Genomic DNA, 14,828 nt, shown 5'->3' on the forward strand with positions numbered 1-14,828 from the left:
GGAGGGGACACTTAAAGGATTAAGCGACACCAAGAACATAGAGGGGGCTCCATGGGCTGGTGGAGATGGTGACTAAGGTCCTGTGTGTGTGGCAACAGATGAGGATGCTGCCATCTGGATGGTCTTGCCAGGCCCAATGGGGACAGCCTCCTGGGGGTGGGGGGGAGAAACGTTGGCACTACCAAGCCTTCTCTCAAAGCTAGGGAAAGGCTCCTTTTCCATAATGCCAGCCCACCTGGCAGAGCCTCAAGCCCCAATTAACAGGGTGTGCTGGCTAATCTTGAGTACCACCTTTATTAGTTAAGAGATGCCCAGAATACACAATGAAATGCCATGCTGGGCTATCTCAGGCATTTCCAGAGATGATTAGACCATGGAGACTCGGATTAGATCAGTGGGTCAACCCACCTGTGATTTCATTATAGGATGGATTACTGGGGAGGGGTGAAAAGATGAGACCTTAGGAGGCCGTCACCACAGGTGGTATCCTTGGGACTGTCTCTCGTCTGGTCCCTTCCAGCATTTCCCACATTTCCTGCTTCCTGGCAGCCATGATGTGGGTTGCCCTGTTCTACTACACCTTCCCTGCTGTGAGGTACTGAACCCCTGAATCCATGGGCCTAGATGAGCAATGCTTCCCCTAATTAGTTTCTGTCAGTATTTGGTCACAGAGACGAGCAAAGTAACGAACACAGGGCAGCTCTCAGCCTGGATGTGACATTAAAATCACGGGCCAGGAAACATCTAGGCTGACCCCACAGATACCACTCTCCACCCTCCTCCCCCACCACACCCCTGGCTTCTAGACCTAACCTGTCACTTTCTGGTGGCCCCCTGCCTCCTGTGCTCTGCAGAAGATGTCTCCGAGGGCCTGAGGTGGGCAGCTTTGGGGTCTTTGCTCACTTCTCCCAGGCGGTCCCCCTTCCTAGGTTATGGTACCATTGCCGCACTCACACGGCATCGAAGCCTTGTCTCCCTGGCTTATCTTTGACCAAGGCCTATCATGAATCTACCCAGGGCTGATTGCTACTTACTGCTCCAGCCCTGAGGCTGGAGGCTGCGTGAATGTCTACGGATCCTAGTTGAAGCTCACTGCTTACGGAGTGGTCCACACTAACATCTGTGCTGCGATTCTTCCATGGTCAGCCACTCAGGGTTCTGAGAACAGTGGGCTGTGGCTTTGCAAAGCTTTGGACAGATGGACAATAGCCTGGATGTTCTGGTTGGCAAAGGCCCTGGTGGGGCACAGACCACCGGTGGGAGTGTCTTCCCACCTTCTCTCTTCCAGATGGACTTTGTAAAAGGAACCAGTAAAGTCCAGATCAAATCCTGTGGCTCCCTTCCTGAAGCAATGTGCTGACTCCCCTCTGCCCTCACGTGCCCTCCCCATCACATGCCCTCACCTTCATCCCGAGTTGCCGCTCTGCCCTTGAACTTTACGTAGCTTCCTAAGTAACTGCCTCTGACTTCCATGCCTTTGCTGCAGCTGCTCCTGGGGTGACAGTGGCTTTTCCTTCCTCGGGAGAGACTGGTGATGCAGGGCTCAGGGGCACAGCTTCTGTGAACCTTCTATGACGTCCCCCCAGCTGGATGGAAGTCCCCCTTTCTCCCACCATGTTCATCTATCCACACATTGGCTGCTTTTCCCACAAACCCCACTTCTTTAAGGCCTGATGGCCTTCCTGACAGTCCTTTGTGAGGGACAGGTTGTGTAGGGTGACTTCATCACTCAGCAGTAGGCACACAATTTACTCCTTGTCACTAAGCCTCAGTGTACTTCTGGTGGCGGGTGATGCACGTGGGTGATCTGTGGAAAACTCAGACCTGACTTTGGGAGGACAGACTTAGGGATGCAAGGGCAGGGCTGTGGATGCATCTTAGTTGGTGGAGTGCTTGCCTAGCATGCATAAAATCGTGGGTTTGGTCCCCAGTGAGGCATAAAACCTGCGTGATGGCACACTTGCCTGTAATCCCAGCCCTGGGGTGGCAGGAGATCAGAGTTCAAGGTCATCCTTGATTACATAGTGAGTTTGAGGTCAGCCTGGAATACCTGGGACCATGTTACAACGACAAGAAAGGGCAGATCTCACATGACACAACTGGGCATTTCATGGGCTATCTATCCTTTTCCATTGGATGTTTTCAAAGCTGCGTTCCTAAACTGCTTTAGAAATTTACAAAGATCTCTGCAGAACCCATCCTTCTAAAGCCAGACACCCAGACCCCTCTGCTCATGGAACTGGATGTAAAAATAACCACCAACTCTAGTGCCGAAAGGTACTTCCTCAGGGAGGAGGCAGGTGAGGGGCGGGGGGTGGGGGGGTGGGGGGGGTAAGCAGGAGCAATGATGGGCAGGAATAGGCAGTTAAAAAACAAAACAAAATAACACAAAACTGTTCTCAGCCAGCCTCCTCTGGCAGCCCCCAAGTTGATGTGGAAGCCACCAAATGTGTGTATTTGTGGAGTCTTAAGTAGGTCAGATATTTCTGTCGCTAATTATTACTGTGGAAGAGATGTCGGGAGCTTGCCGCAGGGGGCGAGTATTGGAGCAGCATCGATCTTCAGAACCTCAGGCCCCTTCCTCCATGCAGGCCTGGTGCAGAGTAGCAACAGAACCAGAGGAATGTCACAAGGTGGAGTCCAAAGGGGTGTGGGGAGGCAGTTGAGGAAAAGTCTAGAAGGAAATAGGGAAATCCCCCATCCCAGCTCTACAGGGTCCTTCCTGCCTCTGGTCTGCCTCAGTTTCTCTTTGGGCTCTGTCTTCAGTTTGTGTGTAAATTCTGGCTCCTGAGCTCCTCAGTGGAAGATGATCTTTTGGGGTCCAGGGCTTCCCTCGTGACATCGGGATGGGGTCCATTTCTTATGGAAGGTAAACATCCCCCGAGAATCAGATGAGGAGTGAGACATCTCTGGATTAATACCAGGCAGCTGGTGAGGTGACTCAGGGGGGTACTGGTGTTCGCTGTCAGGGTCAATACGATTGATTCTCTTGACCCACGTGGTGGGAGGGGAGGGGACCAATCCCTGAAACTTGTCCTCTGACCTCTACATAACTCACTATGGCACGTGAGCACCCGTGCCCACATCCACACTTGTACACATATGCAGAACAAATAAATAGAATGTAAATGAAAATCAGGTGGAAAATTTTGCTGTCCATGGATCAGACCCACTCAATGCCTAAATATTGAATGAGTCCTGGTTGTGCGTTGGTCATTGTGCCAAGCAGTTGGACAGACAGACCCACATGTCTTGGCTTATCCTCTGGGAGAGGGTCTTACTACGCTGCCAGGTTGTTTGAATTTGTAACCCACTCCATCTCAGTCTCCCCTGTGCTTGCACCACTGAGGAGCTGTCAATCATTCCATAATTGTCCTTGTTGGTGAGGATCGGAAGGCAAGGTTCTTGGCCCCACGTTATACAGATAGCCAGCAGCAGACTTGGATGAAACTCCATCCCGGGGATGGGGATATAGCTCAGTTTGTGGAGCGTTTAGCATGTGTGAGGCTCAGGGTTTGATCCCCACCCAGCACCACAGAAACCTGGCTGGTGGTACACACCTGTCATCCCGGCACTTGGATGGTAGAGGTCAGAGGTTATCCTTGGTTATATAGCCAGTCCAAGGCCAACCGGGGCTACAAGAGACCCTGTCTCAAAAACCAAACAGGATCCAGTCAGACTGCAAGCCAGCCTCATAATGCTGGGTCAGCCCCACAGCTGTACTGAGGGGAGCAGCTCAGAATGCAAACACGTCCCCTCCCCTCCTAGGACAAGGCACATTCCTCTAATTAGTTTTCTTGTACAGGCTCTGGGACTTGTCAATGCTTTATGCAAAGTTATGCAGAATATGTAAATCAGCGGAGGCTCTGGTTGTCTCGTCACCAGTGGGGCCACAGTGAGTCTCTGATCTGAGGGGGTAAAGCTTCCGGGTGGCCTGGGCAGTGTGTGTGTGTGTGTGTGTGTGTGTGTGTGTGTGTGTGTGTGTGTGTGTACAGGGGCGTGCTGGGTTCCTATCCTCAGTGCCACCTCCTTGAAGGTCCCTGTGAGAACTGTGCCCCAGAACTGGAATGCAAAGGCTCCTGGGAAACAGAGAGAGCTGACTTCTTCAGACGCCTGGACAGGCATGGATCTATTTGTTTGGAAGCTCTTGGTTTTGAGTTTTGGAAAATGAACCTTAGTTTCTCCTCACTCTCAAATGGAAAGTAGGTGGGCTGGTCTCACAGGTTTTAAGTTTCTGCGATAACCACAGTTCAGATTCTTGTGTGGAGGCTTCTGGAAAGTACTGCTCTCTCGTTTCTCCACTGCTCCTTTTGTGGTTTTGCTTGTTTTCTTGAGCTCACTGTTGCTAAGGCCGTCTTCAAGCTTCTAAGTACAGGCAGCCTGGCTGTCGTCCCAGTGGCTGGGACTGCATCAGCATGCTGTTGCACTGGACTGGCTCTTTCAGTGACCTCTGTCCCCACCCATCTCCCATGGTCACACCCCTGACACTGCTTGTTGGTTCTCCAGGGAGGTTTCTGGCCTTCTAGAACCTGCCAAGACCTCTCCTGCCTCCTGTGACTTGTACCTGCTAACCCTACAAGCTGGAATGCCTATCCCTCCCTTCTCCTGCTAATCTCTTCTTCTCTGACCTCTTATCTTTCCTCAAGGGTCAATTCTATGTTCCCCTGCTCCCGCCACCCACTCCAGGCCAGCTGGGGCTTCCTTCATCCTGAGCCTTCCTGACCACACCTACCTGCCTTCCGCAGGAAGAGTGAGGATGTCCCCCAGTGACTGAGACCTGTCTTCTCCATGTTCCCAAGGCTTGTAGCACTCACTGGACCATCGTGGATCAACTGTCCCTAATTAACAGTGAAGAGTGGGTGAGTGAGAATGAATGTTCTCGCCCTCAGCCAGGACTGACCCCCAAAAGCGGTTGAGTTCCCCTCTCCGTTTGTGACTTTAGACTAAAAATAGGTACAAGGACACCAAGCTCCTCACGCGCCCTAATATACATTTTAATTTTTAATAACTTGAGAAATCAGTGACTATACCTGTGGGAAAATGATGAGGAGCCAGGCACATAAATTAATGGAAAGTGTGTGTTCACAGTATCTAACTGTATTAAGTGTGAATAATAATTAATTATAGATTCTGCACACAGTCATGGCCTAGAGAATTCTCTAAGCTGATGGGAAAGAATTTAAAAAGTCTTCCATCACCCCTGTGCTCCACCCCAGGCCATAACATAACAAGCAATAGCCAAAGAATTTTCCATAATTTATGAAAACTAGTATCTTGCAGAAAAAAAAGAGAGCTGGTATTAGGAGCATAATTGCTTGGGAAAAAGAGCTACAGCCAAGTGTGGTTTAGGCTATTTGAATTATCTGCCCACTTTCCTAATTTCCCATTCATTCATTCATTCATTCATTCATTCATTCATTCATTCATTCATCTATTCATCCATCCATTCACTCACTCACCACATACTCACCTGGTGTGTGTGGAGAGGTGGACAGTGGACACAAGGGAACATGAACTCTCAAGTGCTTCAATAATTATTTGGATTCCGATGAAAGTTTGTCTTCTGTCTGTGTGGTATTAAGCAAGTTGTGCAACCTTTCTGTGGCCCAGTTTTCTGAATGGTGGTAATCAATACCCTGTCTGGGAGGTTTCCTATGGAGGGTGAACGGAGTACTCTGGAAGTGCTTATCATGGTGTCTAAACACTCAGTAGATGCTGCCCTTAGCTGTGGCTGGGTGCTATGTGGATATTACTTAAGGCAGACCACGTTTCTGCCCTTGAAGGAGCTGCTGACCAGTACTGGCCAGACAGCCAGGAAGAAGCATGGTCAATGCCACAAACGGCCTGTGCCACTCCTGCAGGGCACTGCAGCACTGCCCCAGGGAAGAGCCCAGGCAGCTCCAGGCCAGACCTAAAGGTCCATAGGAGCTGGTTAGGTAACAAGTTAGTGGCAGAAGTTTTCAGGTCCTGGCTAGTGCTATACCTTCCTTCCATCAGGACACGCTTTACATGTGTACTGTGTGCGTGAAGGTGGAGGCCAGAGGCTACCCTTAGTGTCGTCCCTTGGGGTCTATCCACTTTGTTCTTGGAGGCAGAGCCTCTCAGTGAGACCTGATTAGCCCAGGCTGGCCAGTGAGCTCCAGGGATGCAGCACTAGCAGTCTGCAAAAACACTCTAGCTTTTTTTTTTTTTTTATGTGAATTCTGAGAATCGGACTGTGCAAGCACGTTACCAATGAAGCTGTCTCTCTAGGCCCTGCTTTGACTTTTTAAAGGAAGGACCCGCCACAGCAGATGTTAAGACACACCACAGAGCCCACACACTAAACATGTGATGAGGACACACACAGAAGGGAACTGGAGCGGAACCTCTGAAGGAAGATCCGTGGAGATTCTGGAGCTGGGTAGGTGAACCGCAGGCAAGAGAGGAGGTCGGGGCCCCTGGCCAGGGAAGACTAAGGGAGAAAAGAAAACTCAGTCCTGCCTCCCTCCCATCAGCCAGGTCAGCTCAGAACACAGCACTAGAGCCCCACAGAGAACCAAGGGAAGCTGGGGAGATCCCCGGACATAGACTCGAAGGGTAGGACTGTGGAAACAGGCACAAAGCAGTGTTCTTCAGCAGAGGAAAACACAGAGAAGGCAGGCAGGCAGGGGTGAAGCCAGGGAGACAGAGCAGAAAAGGCTCAGTGTGCACACTCTGCAAAGAACTCCTACAAACCACCCGTGATGCTCTCTGCAAATCGGCAGAGGAAGAAGTCCAGGAGCCCAGGAGCACTTGAGGAGATGTGTGGGCACACTAAAAAAGCCAAGGCATGGAGGTCGGGAAGGCTCAAGACCTGAGCACGGATCCCCAGCACCCATGGGGAACGTGTGTGTGTGTGTGTGTGTGTGTGTGTGTGTGTGTGTGTGTGTGTGTGTGTGTGTGTGTATAGATGTCCCCCCACATGTAACACACACACACACACACACACACACACACACACACACACACACACACACACACACGCATGCAAAAGAAACCCTGCTACTCCTCCCCAGCCTGTCTGGCAGCAGCTAGAAAGACAAGTGAACCCAGGGATGCAGGGGAAGGGCAGTCCTGGCCATGCCCTGCATGCGGGAGCCATTCTCTAGAGTGCTGTGCGTGGTCACCACAGCCTCAAGCTGTGCCTTTGGCCTAGGCCTGGGCAAGACAAAGGAAGGGTCTCTCTTCAAACCCGTGCCAGCTTCCCACCACCTGTGGGGCAAGCTGGAGTTGGTGGGGCAGCACCCACCTGGAGGGGGCAATCTTGCTTGACTGTAGGGTCCTGGCCTTTCAAAAGCTGTTTGAGAGAGGAATTTAGCATTTCCTCAGGACTGACCTAATTCTATTGCTGTGATAAACAATGTGACCAAAACGGCCTGGGGAGGAAAGTGTTTGTCTCACAGTTTACAGTCCATCCTTGAAGGAAGTCGGGCCAGGAACTCAAGCAGGGCGGAACACTGAAGCAGAAATCACGGAGGAATGCTGCTTCCTGGCTTGCTCCCAAGCTCACGTTCAGCCACGTTTCTTGTATAGCCCAGACTCGCTTGCCTAAGCACGATGCTGCCCACAGTAGGCTCGACTCTCTTACCTCGATTAGCAGTCAAAGGATGCCCGCAGACACCACTACAGACCAGTATAAGGGAGGCGACTCTTCAACTGAGGTTTCCTCTAAGTGTTTCCTCTTAGCCATCACAGTGACCCGACAAGGTCCTCCTGGACAACCACCCCAAGGCCACTTCACACAGGAGGAAAGGACGCTGCTAGAGAGCTATGACAGTGGTGCTTTGGGGTACCAGGGCTTTGGAGGCCACTTAGATGTCCTTCCCTGGGGAAATGCATGAGCAAGTGTGGCGCGTTCTGGTGGACTTCATACAGGTAGAGGCAGCTATGACATGCCTCGGCACACTCCTGGCACCGACCAATATAATAAAAATATAATAAAAAGACAGCTACAGCCCAGAATCAAGCCACGTTAGCGAAAACATCCAGAAGCAGGGAAACAGAGCGTGCATTGCAAGGATCCACACCTATTTAAGGACGTGTAGCAAACACATTCGTGAGGACGGTTGTGGGGAGGAGGACACAGCGGGGTAAGATACAAAGGAGAAAACGGTAGGAAACAGGGAAGTAACCCTGTGGAGAGGGTCTTGCCCAGTGTGAGGGTGGGGACACTGTGAGGAGGGGAGGACCCCGCTTTGCCTCAGTCTGGCAGAAGTGATAAGACAACAAAGCCAAGACAGAAAGGAAAATCTAACCTTGGAGGCCACTCTGGTCCGAATCTGAAGTGTGCCCCCACCCTACGGTCACATTTTGAACACTTGGTCTCCACTTGATGACGCCATTTTGGGAACTTCAAGAAGCACAGGGAAGCGGGGCCTGGCGGGTGGAAGGAGTCCTGTGGTGGTATTGTGTTCCCCAAAATATTGTGCACCCTAATAAACTTATCTGGGGTCAGAGAACAGAACAGCCACTAGATATGGAGGCCAGAAAATGGTGGCACACACGCCTTTGATCCTAGCATTCTGAAGGCAGAGATCCGCCTGGATCTCTGTGAGTTCAAAGCCACTGGAAACAGCCAGGCATGGTGACACATGCCTTTAATCCCAGGAAGTGATGGCAGAAAGCAGAATGGAATATAAGGTGTGAGGACCAGGAACCAGAGCTGGTTAAGCTTTTAGGCTTTTGAGCAGCAGTTCAGCTGAGATTCATTCTGGATGAGGACTCAGAAGCTTCCAGTCTGAGGAAACAGGATCAGCTGAGGAACTGGGGAGGTGAGGAAGCTGTGGCTTGTTCTGCTTCTCTGATCTTCCAGCGTTGACCCCAATAACTGGCACCGGGTTTGTTTTTTTTTTTTTTTTTTATTAATAAGACCTGTTAAGATTTGTGCTACAAGATCCTTTAGCGTGGGCCTTTAAGTTTATACCCAGCCTTTGGTCTCTGCCTCTCTGCTTCTGGGTCCACCATGATGTGAAGAGCATCTGCCACAGCCTCCTGCGGCCTGAAATGCTCTGCCCTTCCCTCCCTGTTATGAAGGCCTGAAACCGTGGCCAGTCCCTCTGTGATCCCTCAGGTGTTTCTGTCAGGCTCTTACGGTCCTAGTGACGCAAAGGTAAGTGATGGAGAGGCTCAGCTCACTGCCTGCTCCTCAGGGGCGGAGGCCATCTTTCCTCCTCCCAGAGCCCTGGCAATGGCCTCTCTCTGCCTGGGAAATGGGGGTGCGGTGGGGGAGGGCATCTGTACAGACATCATGCGCCTGTCACATTTTTCTCCCACTTAAAAACAGCTGGCCAAGCTGAAAGTCTGCCAGACTGATGTCCTATTTTCTCCACACGTCGTGTAACTGACCAGGCGGGAGGGAAGACGGTCTATGAGACACCCTGGCCCTCTTCCCACCACTTCAGAAAGAGTGGTCCCCAAGGAATCGAGATGTCCTTTGGAGCATCGTGCTGGGAGAGAGGAAAGGTGGAAAAGCTCATGGCAGCCAGAGAAGGAGTGTGACGCCTGGAAACACATTTTACCCAGTTCTGAAGTATTGTCAGACCACTTTACACGAGACCCTGGAGCTGGGACGATGGCTCAGTGACAGGGGGGATCACACCTCGGCCATGTCCACCTAATTACGTATACTTCCTGCCCTCTATTTCAACTTGAAACTCATATCGGAACCCGGAAGATGGACATGGGCGTCATCAGGATCCTTTGTGTCTCTTCCCAGTGTGGCTGCACGGAATAAATCTCCTTTCTCTATTTGTCTGTTTAATCGGCCTATTCAGGATGGGCTGCCACGGTCCAGGCTCTGACTACAGTAACTGGTTAATGATAGCAGTGTGATCCCATCAGCAACTGCCAGGAGGGGACAGTAGTGAGACCCAAGAAAGCAAGCGTCAGGAGTGTGGCCTCTTTTTGTCAAGTTGCTGAGTGGTCTAGGCTGATGACTTTTTCTTCCCAGGCCTCAGTTTCTCATTGGGGCCTTCTTAACAGAAGAGATTGGCTTCAATTCTCTTCAAAGATTCTCTGGTTCTTTCCAGGCCCACAGTCAGCCTAAACTTCAGCCCCTGTGATGAGGGGTGCTGGTTGTGAAGCCCGAGTTTCAGGCAGCAGAATGTGTCTAAGTGGCACTTGGAATAGCAGTAGCTCAGAATCCAAAAGGAGCCAGCCAAGTGCTGGGGTGTCTCCATGAAGTTGGTTCTATCCCATGATTCAGCTGAGAAAGCAGTTCTCTTCAGCATCCCAGGGCTTTACATGAGCCATTTGCTCAGCCCAGAATGTGCTTCCAGCCTCTCCTTCCCATCTTTGGAGCTAGACTTAAGTCACTTCCCTGAAGGTGTCTGGTCACTCTGAGCACCCTGTCCAGTCTGAATAGACATGCTTACCTTCCATGACATTCATCTCAGCTTCTCCTGCTTCTTCAGCTAATGGGCAGACTCTCTTTCCCAGAATGCATAGAGAGGCTCGCTGCTGGTTGGCTTTTGCCAACTTGACACAAACCTAGGAAAACATATCTAGGAAGAGGGGATTTTAATTAAGACAATGCCTCCGTCAGATTGGTCTGTAGAAAAGTTTATGGGGGTGCTCTCTTGATTAGTGGTTGGTGTAGGAGGGCCCAGTCAGTTGTGGGCAGTGTTACCCTGTGGACAGAAGTTTCTGCCCCCCCTTGTCCCGCAGTGGTTCAGTCCCACATAAACACACAGGGGTGTATATTAATTACAAACTGTTTGGTCTGTGGCTCGGGCTTCTTGCCAGCTAGCTCTTACAACTTAACCCGTTCCGATCAATCTATGTTTGCCGCGTGGCTTCATGGCGTTACCTGTTCTCTCACGTCTTGCTTCTCCTGGTGGCGGCTTGGAGAGGCTCCCGCTCAACCTTTCTATCTCTCTTGGATTTCCTGCCTGGCTCCATCCTGCCCTGCCATAGGCCAATGCAGCTTTATTTATCAACCAATGGGAGCAACACATATTCACAGCATACAGAAAGACATCCCACTGAATGTAGGTGGAAGTTTCCCTCCTGCCTGCCTGTTCCCAAATACCCGGCAGACGCTTCCCAAATAATTGACTTGGAAGCTTAACATTAATTACAAACCATTTGGCCCATGGCTTAGGCTTATTATTAACTAGCTCTTACACTTAAATTAACCATAATTCTTGTCTATATTTAACCACGTGGCTTGGTACTTTTTCTCAGTACAGCATTCTCATCTTGCTTCCTCTGTGTCTGGTTGGTGACTCCTGACTCCGCCCATCCTCTTCCCAGAGTTCTCCTCGTCTAGTTGCCTTGCCTATACTTCCTGCCTGGTTACCGACCAATCAGTGTTTATTAAACCAATTCAAGTGACAAATCTTTACATTATCCTCCACTACCCTTTGGTAATGGTCCTGGATGGTATAAGAAAGCAGGCTGAGAAAGTCATGGGGTGCAAGCCAGTAAGCAGGACTGTTCTGTGGTCTCTGCTTCAGTTCTGACTGTTACCTGGAAGTGTGAACGAAATAAACCCTTTCCTCCCTAGGTTCCTTTTGCTCATGGTGTTCAATCACAGCAACAGAAACTAACTAAAGCAGGCCCTTTCAGGTGGGTTCAAATGACGGTTAATGTATATAATACATAATGTTGCTTTCTTCTATGAAGCCCCAGTATCAGGGTTAGGAGTGTGTGTGTGTGTGTGTGTGTGTGTGTGTGTGTGTGTGTGTGTGTGTTGGGGAGTATGTATTTATTCTTTTAGGCTAGGCCCAGGCTCTCCAGGGCACCCCAAAGTGCCAGCACCCTCCACATAGTGAGGCTTTAGGGTGATTCTCCAGTGGCTCAGTAGGAGGGTGACTGCCAGGATAGACCCTCTGTGACCTCTCAGGCCTGCCAGCCTATCGATGACATCCTTTTTCATCCCTCACGAGGTATCCCGTGACCCTTGACCCACCATTGCCGCGTTAATGATTGGTGTAACTGTGGAAATGCTGTACCCGAACCACCGGCTGCCAAGTCGGGAGGAGGTGGCCAGGCCCATCCTGGGTGAACTGGATCCTGAGCTCTGCTGTGAGCACACAGTGAATGCAGGGCAATATTCCTTACTGGGACCTTGGAGTGGGACGGTAGAAGCGTTCTCCCTTCTGATGGATTTCTCAGAGCACTCAACACCCGACTGGGCGTCAGCGGAGGCTGACGGTGTTGCCGACACTTACCGGATCCCAGGAGTTCTTGCTGTGAGGAACACTGCTGTTGTATGAAATGGACTCTGACCTGAACTAACTTACTGGAGCAGTTGAGGCCATTTTTAAAGTCTCCAGTCACTGTCCAGCGCCGATGCTGACCCCATCTTCTCTCAGGCTGCCACGAACCCAGATGCTTTTGATAAACAACTGCAAACTCCCCTGATCTCTCCTGGCTGCTGAGACGTCACACCCTTGGCCACATGGCTCATGTTCCATGACCTCTCCCCACCCTATTGCTAGGAGCAGTACCTGTCCCTCGGGAAAGGAGCAAACTGGGATATGGGAAGAGATGAGAAAGGGGAAGGGTCATTTATGGGCACGCGGCTGGCATGCCGGTGCAGGGGAAGTCACCCGTCAGCTTGGTTATCTGCTCTGTGGGGTTTGCACCCCCCGAACCTCTATGGGCTGTCTGAAGTCCCCTGCCCTTTCTCAAGCATCAGGGTTATACAAAGAGCTCCAGAGTCCAGGGGTGACGCCCTGGCATACAGTGGAGACTGAAGAAGACAGACAGCCGCACTGGCCTGGGTCTGTTAGCTGATGACATCAGTTGGTGGGGGTGGGCCTTGAATATGGATTTCACCGTTGCCCCCATGCCTCGTTTTTTTTTTTTTTTTTTTGTGTATAACTTCCCTCAGTGATGGACTGTTCCCAGAACTTGTAAACAGAAGAAACCCTTCCCTCTCCAAGTTGCTTTTGGTCATGGCGTTTGCTCACAGCAATAGACACCCTGACTGACACTGACGGGTGCTAGCAATGGAATCCAGGCTTCCGATATCACTTCCACAAAGAACATCACATTTTTCTGAAAAGGAGAAGCAGGCTCAGGGAGGGGGCAGAGCTCACCAGAAGTCATGTTGAACCCGAATGTGTCTGAGCTGAGCTGAGAGCCAAGTTCTTGCCTCTGTCCCCATGGCTGCCACTCGGTCCCATTATTGAACTGTGAGCAAGTACTGCACACAGTCTATTGTCTATTCGACAGTCTATTCATCAATCTCCACAGAATACAGACCACTTTATCAGCCCCAAATGGGCACTTCTGGCCTCTGCAAGGGTCTGGCACACTTCCCTTCCTGGAATTTTCCACTTCCCATTCCCATTTAAGCTTGCTTCCTAAAACTGAAACCTTATAACTGAAATCTGACTGGCTCACCACATGCCCACCCCGGCAGCCAGCCTCTTTGTCTTCTAAAGATTTCTTTGCATTTTCTCAGTATCGTGTCTTTGATTTCATGACATTTCCACAATGCCCTAAGTGATCTTAGCATTTTCCCTAAACTGGAAAAATAAAAAAAGTAAAATGCTCTCCTAGGGAGAAAGGGCAAATTGTATGTTCTTTTGTTTACACATGTGTACAGAAAATCATTATTCTCCTTGGTGATTTTCCATGTGATAGCAAGAGAGAAATGGAGAGACTGGGACTTTGTAATGGCTCCTGAGGGACTCTTTCCTATTTGGTGACCCCAGAAAGGCTCCAAGCATCCAGCTATTTTTGAAAGAAAAGAGGAAATGCGGATGGTGGCCTCCCCCAGCCACAGGTCACCGAATGGCTAACTTATTCTTATGATTGCTTATTTTTATTTTTATTTAATCTGATGTTTTGATGCAATCGTTGGCATTTTGAGTTTGACCTTAGACTAGTACCATCCATCTTGGGCATGCAGAGAGTCAGTGGACTACATTCAAGAGAGGAGAAGTCACCTGGTTCCTTAAAATATGGCCACTCTGCTCATCCAGCTGATGAAGGCCAGGGTTTACTGGGGAGAGAAGGTTGACCCAGCTTTTATCTTCTTGTTTTTCCTTTTTAAACAAACAAACAAACAAACAAACAAACATCAGCATTTATTTACTCTTTTGCCACCTAGAGTAGAAGCCTGCTTCTTCTGGCCCAAGGTTTTTACCAAAATGTCTGTAAATCCAGGGATGAACTTGAGCCAAGTCCTGACCTGGGAGTCAGGTGTAACCCAGCTTCGTAACGGGCTGTCTTCCTAAGCGTCTGGGACTCATAAACTTCAGTTAAAGTCGGTGAGCACTGGACTGGGAGTCACCGTGGGAAGGAAGGTCAGTTGTGACCACTTCACCAAGAAGGATCCAGAGCCATGAAGTGTTGAACGCATTTCAGTACTGAAGCCTTGGTTAGAGTGCAGGAGGCTTTCTGTCTGTCTGGAGTCCCTTCAAACCTGGGGTGACCAGGGGTCAATCCCTTTTCTTCTCTGCCCCCTTCCTTCTCCTTTAAAATAAGGTATGTTGGATGAATGATTTCTAAAGCCTTCCCACCATGGGCTGCTTATAAAACATGACCTTCTTGAAGGTCCAGCAGGCACCCAGACCTTTACAGTCATGGCCAGGTTCAGTCAAGATGTGCAGAGAATTTGGCATGACTGAAGAAACAAGTCACCACGCTGTGTCTTACACATGGTCTACCCCGTGTCTCCGCTGGGTGCTCACCACTGTTTGGTGAAGAAGGTCCCATTACCACCCTCAGTCCGCAGGTGAGTACATATGCCTGAGGAGTGGTGGAGCCGTGAGAAGCCTGAGGGTCCTTTTCCATCCAAGCATGTTTGGAGTTAGCTCTCTGAACATATCTAGTGCAGAGTGTGAGCTAGG

At 50.3% G+C, this 14,828-nt stretch overlaps 1 long non-coding RNA gene across 1 annotated transcript; it reads right to left on the reverse strand.

Moving 5' to 3' along the window:
- Positions 1-3,527: 3,527 nt before the first annotated feature.
- Positions 3,528-10,507, reverse strand: LOC121827592 (uncharacterized). The gene is made up of 3 exons (XR_006069901.2): positions 10,395-10,507; positions 4,733-4,838; positions 3,528-3,647 (listed from the first exon to the last, which is right to left on the reverse strand). It is a non-coding gene; the product is annotated as an uncharacterized LOC121827592 (long non-coding RNA).
- Positions 10,508-14,828: the final 4,321 nt, after the last annotated feature.

Source organism: Peromyscus maniculatus, chromosome 2, assembly GCF_049852395.1.
Source record: "Peromyscus maniculatus bairdii isolate BWxNUB_F1_BW_parent chromosome 2, HU_Pman_BW_mat_3.1, whole genome shotgun sequence".
Taxonomy (NCBI): Eukaryota; Metazoa; Chordata; class Mammalia; order Rodentia; family Cricetidae; genus Peromyscus; species Peromyscus maniculatus.